This window comes from Musa acuminata, chromosome BXJ1-10, assembly GCF_036884655.1.
Source record: "Musa acuminata AAA Group cultivar baxijiao chromosome BXJ1-10, Cavendish_Baxijiao_AAA, whole genome shotgun sequence".
Taxonomy (NCBI): domain Eukaryota; kingdom Viridiplantae; phylum Streptophyta; class Magnoliopsida; order Zingiberales; family Musaceae; genus Musa; species Musa acuminata.
The window spans coordinates 16,079,635-16,088,467 of NC_088336.1; the positions used below are offsets into that span (position 1 = coordinate 16,079,635).

The following is an 8,833-nucleotide window of genomic DNA, read 5'->3' on the forward strand; positions in this document are numbered from 1 at the left end:
CGAGCAGCTATGAGACCAGCTGCATCCATCATATGGACGGGTATACAGCACACCAGTCTATCCGGTTATCACGATGTCCTTCTCGAGTAACCTATGACCGGGATTATTTAGGATATGTGTTTAAAGGTGAATCGATCTCATTATCGTGATCTCATCACGATCCGATTCCCATTGCACAAATCCAAGGACATCACAATATATATATGCACATATGCAATTGTTATAAAGTGATATACGCCAAAATATAATAAGCAAAAAGATTATGTATCAAGTCACACGTGCCATCACTCACGTGATTGGCTTGCTGGGCACCTATGACTAGCAATCTCCCACTTGACCTAAAGCCAATCACCTATGTGTCTGATCCCCATCAGACTCCTGTGAGGCTCATAGACAATCTGAGACAACGACTTTGTCAGTGGATCTGCAATGTTATCTTCGGATGGAACTCTTTCCACTACTACATCTCCTCGGGTTACGATCTCTCTGATAAGTTGGAACCTCCTCAGAACACTTCTGATGAGACCCGGGTTCCCTTATTTGAGTAATCGCCCCGTAGTTGTTGCAATATAAGGAAGTCGACTTGTCGCTATCTGTATCGACTCCCAAATCTGTGATGAACTTCTTCACCCAGACTCCCTCCTTTGCAGCATCCGATGCAGCAATGTACTTCGCCTCTGTGGTCGAGTCAGCAGTGGTATCTTGCTTGGAACTCTTCCAGCACACTGCTCCTCCATTCAAGGTGTACACATACCCTGAATTCGACTTGCTATCATCTATATCAGACTGAAAACTTGAGTCAGTGAAGCCTTCAACCTTAAGGCTATTACCTCCATATACTAGTAAAAGATCCTTAGTCCTTCTCAAGTACTTAAGGATACACTTTACTGCTTTCTTGTGCTCCAAGCCTGGATCCGCCTGATACCTGCTCGTGACACTCAGAGCATGCGCTATATCAGGCCTAGTACATAGCATGGCATACATGATAGACCCTATTGCTAAGGCATAAGGTATGATATTCATGTTCGCCCTTTGGAATTTTCCATGCCAAACATTTTGACAATGGTTTCTATGTACCTGGACTGGGACAAGCCAAGCATCCTCTTGGATCTATCTCTATAGATTCTAATCCCCAAGATATAGGATGCTTCCCCTAAGTCCTTTATGGAGAAGTGTCTAGATAACCAAGTCTTTACTGTGGATAGCATTCCTACATCATTCCCAATGATGAGGATGTCATCCACATATAACACCAAAAAGGTGATAGCGCTCCCACTTACCTTCCTGTATACACAAGGCTCATCTTCGTTCTTAACGAAGTCATAAGATCTGATTGACTCATCAAATCTTATGTTCCAACTTCGGGAAGCTTGCTTTAGTCCATAAATGGATTTAAGCAACCTACACACCTTATCTGGGCAGTTCTTGGACACGAATCCCTCAGGTTGCATCATATACACCTCCTCCTCGAGGTTCCCATTGAGGAATGTGGTTTTCACATCCATCTGCCAGATCTCATAATCATAGTGTGCTGCAATAGCCAATAGAATTCTGATGGATTTTAGCATTGCTACGGGTGAGAAGGTTTCGTCGTAGTCAACACCTTGCCTTTGACGATACCCTTTAGCCATTAGCCTTGCTTTATAGGTCTCTACCTTTCCATCTACTCCGATCTTTTTCTTAAAGATCCACTTGCAACCGATGGGTACAATACCTTCGGGCGCATCAACTAGGTTCCAAACCTTATTGGAGTACATAGAATCCATCTCAGAATTCATGGCTTCTTGCCACTTCCCGGAGTCTATACTCATAATAGCCTCCTCGTAGGTCTGAGGATCAATATCCTCAGCATCCTCTCGTCTAATATGTCCCACATATCTCTCAGGAGGATGAGATACTCTATCAGACCTGCGTAAAGTTGAAACTTGTATATTAGGTACCTGAACAGACTCGGGCTGTAGAGTGGTGCTTGAGCTTGGTTCTCTAACTTCGCTCAACTCTATCATTCTCCCACTGTCTCCGCCAAGAATGTGTTCCTTCTCAAGGAACACTGCTCTCTTAGCTACAAAGACCTTTTTATCCTCGAGATGATAGAAATAATACCCACAAGTTTCCTTGGGGTATCCCACAAATATGCATCACTCTGTCCTTGATTCTAACTTATCGGGGTTGTGTCTTTTAACGTGGGCTGGGCAGCCCCAAATCTTAACAACCTTAAGATCAGGCTTCTTCCCTTTCCATATCTCATATGGTGTAGACACTACCGACTTAGTTGGAACTCTGTTCAGAAGGTAAGCTGCGGTTTCTAGGGCATATCCCCAGAATGAGATGGGTAGGTCAGCGAAACTCATCATGGACCGTACCATATCTAATAAAGTACGATTTCTCCTTTCAGAGACACCATTGAGCTGAGGTGTGTAAGGAGGTGTCCATTGGGATAATATCCCATGGTCCTTGGGGAACTGAGTAAACTCTGTACTTAAGTACTCACCTCCTCGATCTGATCGAAGAGTTTTGATACTCTTTCCAGTCTGGTTCTCCACCTCATTCTTACACTCTCTGAATTTCTCAAAGGCCTCGGACTTGTACTTCATTAAGTACACATATCCATACCTTGAGAAATTATCAGTAAATGTAATGAAGTAGGAGTAACCTCCAATGGCATGAGTTGACATGGGTCCACATACATCACTATGTATGAGTTCCAACAACTCAGTGGCTCTCTCTCCAGTTCCACTAAATGGAGATTTGGTCAGTTTTCCACGAATGCAAGGCTCACAAGTTGCATATGACACATAGTCGAATGGATCTAGATATCCATCATTTAGCAACTTTTGAATCCTTCTTTCATGGATGTGACCTAGCCTACAATGCCAAAGGTATGCACTGTTCAACTCATCTCGTTTCCTTTTGGACACATTTACATTCATGATATGTGGAGTGGTGTCTAACATAAATAAACCATTATGCAATGTTCCTTTCGTGATGATCTTATCATCTAATAATATCGAACAACCATTGTTCTCAAAAACAAATTTATATCCACTAACTGTTAAACATGAAATGGAGATAATGTTTTTGATAATAGAAGGAACAAAATAACATGCATCTAATGCAATAAAAGCTCCACTAGGTAGATGTAGGGCGACCTCGCCAACAGCTAATACAGCAACTTTTGCTCCATTACCCATCTTGAGGTCCATCTCGCCTCTCTCTAGTCTCCTAGGCCTTGCCAGAACCTGCAACGAATTGCATATATGATAAGCACTACCGGTATCCAATACCCATGTGTTATCATAAGAGTCTGACAAATGGAGACTGATCATGAATGTACCTGAAGCTTCATCAAGCTTTTGTTTCGCCCTTTCTGCAAGGTACTCTTTGCAGTTTCTCTTCCAATGCCCATCTTTACCACAGTGGAAGCACTGGCCTTTGTCCTTTGTTGGGTCTTTCTTAGCAACCTTTGCTTTACCTTGTTTGCCCTTGCCCTTTCCCTTCTTAAGGGACCTTTCTACTTTCCTTTTCTTTCTGGTCTCACCAGTGTAGAGAACTGGCTTCTTTTTCTTAATAGTACTCTCTGCCTCCCTCAACATATTGAGGAGCTCTGGGAGAGTCACCTCAAGCTTGTTCATATTAAAATTCATTATGAACTGTGAAAAAGAATCTGATAGGGACTGAAGCACAATGTCCACACACAAGTTATCCTCTAGGACCATTCCTAGACCTGTGAGTTTCTCTATCCACTCAATCATCTTTAGGACATGGTTCTGAACCGGTGTCCCCTCAGTCATCCTAGCGCGGAAAAGGCTCTTAGATATCTCATATCGTTGAGTCCTTCCCTGTTCCTCAAACAATTTGCGGACATGTAGGAGAATGGATCTGGCATCTATCTTTTCATGTTGTCTCTGTAACTCTGGAGTCATAGAGCCCAACATATAGCACTAAGCAAGAGTGGAGTCATCAATGTACTTCACGTAGCGAGCGATCTCATCCTCGCTTGCCCCTTCTTCGGGCGTAGGCATCACTGTATCAAGGACGTACACGATTTTCTCCGTTGTGAGAACAATTCTCAAGTTACGGAGCCAATCCGTATAATTTGGACCAGTGAGGCGGTTGACATCAAGTATGCCACGTAAGGGATTTGAAAGCGACATTTTCTGAAAATAAAGATGTAGCAGAAATGAATAACATGCAGATTTTGCAAAAATAAACTATCAAGATATGGACTTCTATCTTAATATGCTCCCACTATTTTACTAACGAGTCACGCGACACCCTCAGCACGTGAAACGGAAGTCTCCGGCAGACTTCTAGTGGGGATCAGGATCCAATCAGCGTCTTAGTGTAACCTCGAGGGACTCGACCAATCACACTAAGCCTAAAAGGTAGGCAACTCTTGCCGATCACAACTCCTTGTGATTCCAGTCCTGTTCGGCCTCCGAATCACCATGGCCTCGAGGGACTCGACCAACCATGATGCTCGGTTAAGTCAACACCTTCGTTACAAGATGAGTCTGATTTGATGATATACCCTCGAGGGACTCGACCAAGCATACCATGCCCTCAGGTCACTGGTGACATCTCTATGTCGTAAGCAAGATAGCGAATCGCGATATAGGTGAGTCTCGAGGGGCTCGACCAACTCAACCTACACCGGGATTCGGTTCCTACTCATAATGATGGAAGGCCACGTGGGTCAATCTAATTGCCTCACGTTTACCAACTTAATATTATCGAGAGATGTTTCTATGATTTGATCTCCTAATATGATATGTCACATATATACATATTTAATATATATATACATCGCATGCAAATATATATACATATCTAGTATGTGTATAAGCAATCACACCAGATGATCATGGACCACAACCTAATATGATTAGGCCCGAGCCAGTAGGCCTAATCACTCACATCAAGATCTATGTGTGCAACGGTACATCTCCATGCCCTGTGATCGTCCATCTCGTCCTCGTCGGTTCCGTCGACATCTTGATGCATCTCCATGCATCACGATCGTCCGTCTCGTGGGTCCCGCTATCGCATCCACGCTCCCGCTGCACCTCCTCATATGATTACAACTTAATCATAGGCACGCAGGCTCGACAATAAACGAGAAATATAATGGAGGTTCGCAGACCTCAATAATAATAATCACAAGTACACACATCACACGGTCCATGATCATCCGTCCACACATCATACATCACATGTATAAATAATCATCATCATTTAGGACTACTAGATAATAATAAAAATAATAATCAACTAAACCTTTTAATTAATTAATATTTTTCTGAAATCAGGGACATGTAGGGAATTTCTCAATTCCTAAGGGTATTTTCGTAATTTGGATAAAAGACAGAAACTGGAATTTCTCAAATTCCGAGGGGTAAAACTGTCTTTTACCCAGAAAACCCTAATACCCTTTCCCCTTTTCGCTGCTGCCGCCGCCGCCACCCTGCTGGCGGCGGCCTATGCGGCGGGGCGAGGGCACTGCCCTCGCCTGCAGGCGGCACGCTCGTTGGCGGCGCTACCGCTGCAGGTGGGCTCCCCTTTCGGGCGCCGCTGCCTCCACAGGCGGTGCTGTCCCGCCGGGCGGCCGCCCCTGTGGGGGGGTTTTCGCCCGCGGGACCAGCGGCGGTAGGCGCCGCTGCCCTGCGGCGCCTCTGCCCGTGGGCTGCCAGCCCCGCCAACAGCAAGCCTGCTGCAAACAGACCGCCGGTCGGCTACTGCAGGCACAGTGCTTGCGCATGCGCCGGCGCTGTGCTGCCTGCCTTCGGCTGCGCTGCACGCACGCAGATCGAGGGCAGCAACTGTTGCTGCCCTTCCTTGTTTTTGCGTCAACGATTTTGACGTCAAAATTCTTCCTAAACACAACACACGCAGTTCAAAACCAATCATTCGCACGAACAACCTAGCTCTGATACCACTGTTGGGAAATCATAAGAGGAGACATCATATGCGCAACGGAAGAACAAGAAAACAAAAATCTCCAATTCCCAAAAAGATGTTCGTCGTCGTGCGAAGATTGGTGCGCAAAAATCCGCAAAACACAAAACTGCGTATAGAGATTATGTTACCCAGGGAGATCATATATCCCTGTTTTCTTGCAGATCCTTAGGAGAGGGTGAAGGAGGTCAACCGTCCTCCTCTCTAGCGATGATCCACACAGTAGGGTTGCGACGACGCTCCTCAAATCTCCAGGCCTACTCTGAGGTGGAGAGGGAGAGGAGAATAGGAAAGGCAAGCAAAGACTCTAGCCTATGAGGCTGTGAATCCCTCCTATTTATAGAGATCCCGTGTCAAAACCCTAGTGGGTATTGGATCTGCATCCAATAAGACAAGGGCTCCGTCGGATATCTCATATCCGAACCTCTACTCATCGCAATGCCTACCATATGTATGTGACCCTCTAGGCCCAATATCGAGCTGGCCGTGAGTCATACCTGTCAGAACTCCTTCTAACTCAGTGAATTATTATCTCTGTAATAATTCACTCGACTCATCGATTACGGACGTACTAGGCCACTACGCCGTAGTCCCCAGACGATACAGGGGAATCCAATCCATTGGACCTGTCTGTCCTCAGTTACCATGTACCTATAGTCCCTCATCCATCTAATATCCCAGAGACCGTATATCGAGCATGGTGCTGTCAGACCCATACAGTTTCTACTCGAGTCTCGCTCTAATCGGATTCTCCCGGAGAACTCTTTCTCTCTCAACCCGAATGACCCTGGCCAGGGATTTGTCTGAGCAAGAACACATAGGATATTCCTCTCATGACGCCGAGAATGGATGATCCTCTATTGACACTCAATAGCCCTCGTAAGGTCGACTACCACTCCCAATGACCAACTGTACTAGATCTGGGGACAACCAAACCTATAAGTCTGGTATCAAAGAGTGGAGCACTCATACAGGACATCCTTGGTGTCTCAAGTCTAAGGACCAGATACACCACTAGGACTACGGAATCGCTGTCTGACAATAAGGCATCATCAACCATCCAGCATTCCGTAAGCGGATCAATCAGTGAACTCATTCTCCAATGAGCACCTGTACTGTATCCCTAGTGTCCCTACACGAGCAACTATGAGACCAGCTGCATCCATCATATGGACGGGTATACAGCACACCAGTCTATCCGGTTATCACGATGTCCTTCTCGAGTAACCTATGATCGGGATTATTTAGGATATGTGTTTAAAGGTGAATCGATCTCATTATCGTGATCTCATCACGATCCGATTCCCATTGCACAAATCCAAGGACATCACAATATATATATATGCACATATGCAATTGTTATAAAGTGATATACGCCAAAATATAATAAGCAAAAAGATTATGTATCAATTCACACGTGCCATCACTCACGTGATTGGCTTGCTGGGCACCTATGACTAGCAGTTCATCCCATTGAACATGGGAGGACGAACGATAGAAAAGCCCTCTTTAAAGCCGAAAAGAGCCATTTCTCTTTTGTGTTAAACCAAATGAGAAATAACCTAGCTCTAATACCAATTGTTAGGAACGAGTCGACACTAAGAGGGGGGTGGGGGTGGGAGGGTGAATTAGTAAAATGGATAAATCACATCAATTCGAGAAACTTCGTACGATAAAAATCGATCTCGAAAATATATTTAACTTGAAAGTATACATAAGAGTGTAATGAATGTAAAGCAAGTAAATAGTTTGCAGTGAAGGTAAATAGCCAGAATAGAAATGTAAACCAATTTATAGTGGTTCGGTCGTCGTGACCTACATCCACTCCATCGATTCCTCTTCTATCGAGGCCACTGGCATCCACTAACGATCTTCCTTTAATGGGCGAAGATCAAGTACCCTTACAACTTGATTATCCTTTTAACAGGTTCAGGAGAGAACCTTTACACCCCCACTTACTCCTCCTAAAATAGAATTCTTAAACACTTAGGCTAGAGGAGGAGAACTTTCAAGAATACAATAGAATTTTACCTTATTTGTGTACTCAGTTGTTGTATGTTAACCTAGGATGAGATGGGTATTTATAGACCTCAAGTTGATTCAAACTTGGAGCCTAAAAAGGTCACATCCTGAGTTTTCTAGGTCCTAGCGGTACCACGGCCTGGGCTGGGCAATACCACCACCTAGGAGACTATGTCTGAGTGGTACCACCACCTAGATTGGCAGTACCACCGCATGACAGTCTCGGGAGAAGCAGTTGCAGGCGTCACTGCCCCACGACGCCTCTGCCTGCGGGTTGCCAGCCCCACCGACCGCAAGCCTATTGCAAGTAGGCCGTCGATCGGCTGCTGCAAGCACAGCGCTTGCACATGTGCCGACTACTGCAGGCACAACGCTTGCGCATGCACCGACGCTGTGCTGCCTGCCTGCGGCTACACGCACATAGATCAGGGGTAGCAACTATTGCTGCCCTTCCTTGCTTTTGCGTCAACGATTTTGACGTCAAAAGTTTTTCCAAAACACAACACACGCAGTTCAAAACTAATCTATCATACGAACAACCTAGCTCTGATACCATTGTTGGAAAATCTTGGGGGCGACATCACATGTGCAGCGAAAGAACAAAAAATAAAATCCCCTATTCCCAAAAAGATGTTCGTTGTCATTCGAAGATTGGTGTACAAAAATCCGTGAAACATAAAACTGTGTATAGAGTAGATTATGTTACCTAGGGAAATCATATATCTTTGAATCATTACAGATCTCTAGGAGAGGGTGAAGGAGGTCAAGCATCCTCCTCTCTAGCGATGATCCACACAACAGGGCTGCGACGATGCTCCTCAAAACTCTAGGCCTGCTCTGAGGTGGAGAGGGGGAG

General features: G+C 45.0%; 1 pseudogene; it reads right to left on the minus strand.

The window, feature by feature from the left end:
* Positions 1 to 612: 612 nt before the first annotated feature.
* On the minus strand, positions 613 to 4,046 carry LOC135595102 (uncharacterized; annotated as a pseudogene).
* Positions 4,047 to 8,833: the final 4,787 nt, after the last annotated feature.